The sequence below is a fragment of the Schistocerca americana genome, chromosome 2, assembly GCF_021461395.2.
Source record: "Schistocerca americana isolate TAMUIC-IGC-003095 chromosome 2, iqSchAmer2.1, whole genome shotgun sequence".
Classification (NCBI taxonomy): Eukaryota; Metazoa; Arthropoda; class Insecta; order Orthoptera; family Acrididae; genus Schistocerca; species Schistocerca americana.
In genome coordinates this window covers 419680344-419681914 of record NC_060120.1, presented here as the reverse complement: position 1 = coordinate 419681914, position 1571 = coordinate 419680344, and positions in this window count along the sequence as shown.

Sequence of the window (1571 nt, the reverse complement as noted above, 5' to 3'; positions counted from 1 at the left end):
TGGGGTCAGATACATCACATGATCACACTGATAGAACCACAGGCACATAGACACAGGCAACAGAGCATGCACAATGTCGGCACTAGTACAGTGTATATCCACCTTTCGCAGCAATGCAGGCTGCTATTCTCCCATGGAGACGATCGTAGAGATGCTGGATGTAGTCCTGTGGAACGGCTTGCCATGCCATTTCCACCTGGCGCCTCAGTTGGACCAGCGTTCGTGCTGGACGTGCAGACCGCGTGAGACGACGCTTCATCCAGTCCCAAACATGCTCAATGGGGGACAGATCCGGAGATCTTGCTGGCCAGGGTAGTTGACTTACACCTTCTAGAGCACGTTGGGTGGCACGGGATACATGCGGACGTGCATTGTCCTGTTGGAACAGCAAGTTCCCTTGCCGGTCTAGGAATGGTAGAACGATGGGTTCGATGACGGTTTGGATGTACCGTGCACTATTCAGTGTCCCCTCGACGATCACCAGTGGTGTACGGCCAGTGTAGGAGATCGCTCCCCACACCATGATGCCGGGTGTTGGCCCTGTGTGCCTCGGTCGTATGCAGTCCTGATTGTGGCGCTCACCTGCACGGCGGCAAACACGCATACGACCATCATTGGCACCAAGGCAGAAGCGACTCTCATCGCTGAAGACGACACGTCTCCATTCGTCCCTCCACTCACGCCTGTCGCGACACCACTGGAGGCGGGCTGCACGATGTTGGGGCATGAGCGGAAGACGGCCTAACGGTGTGCGGGACCGTAGCCCAGCTTCATGGAGACGGTTGCGAATGGTCCTCGCCGATACCCCAGGAGCAACAGTGTCCCTAATTTGCTGGGAAGTGGCGGTGCGGTCCCCTACGGCACTGCGTAGGATCCTACGGTCTTGGCGTGCATCCGTGCGTCGCTGCGGTCCGGTCCCAGGTCGATGGGCACGTGCACCTTCCGCCGACCACTGGCGACAACATTGATGTACTGTGGAGACCTCACGCCCCACGTGTTGAGCAATTCGGCGGTACGTCCACCCGGCCTCCCGCATGCCCACTATGCGCCCTCGCTCAAAGTCCGTCAACTGCACATACGGTTCACGTCCACGCTGCCGCGGCATGCTACCAGTGTTAAAGACTGCGATGGAGCTCCGTATGCCACGGCAAACTGGCTGACACTGACGGCGGCGGTGCACAAATGCTGCGCAGCTAGCGCCATTCGACGGCCAACACCGCGGTTCCTGGTGTGTCCGCTGTGCCGTGCGTGTGATCATTGCTTGTACAGCCCTCTCGCAGTGTCCGGAGCAAGTATGGTGGGTCTGACACACCGGTGTCAATGTGTTCTTTTTTCCATTTCCAGGAGTGTATTTCATACCTTCCCTGGCCATGGGAAACCGGCCGCGGTGGTCTCGCGGTTCTAGGCGCGCAGTCCGGAACCGCGCGACTGCTACGGTTGCAGGTTCGAATCCTGCCTCGGGCATGGATGTGTGTGATGTTCTTAGGTTAGTTAGGTTTAAGTAGTTCTAAGTTCTAGGGGACTGATGACCACAGCTGTTAAGTCCCATAGTGCTCAGAGCCATTTGAATC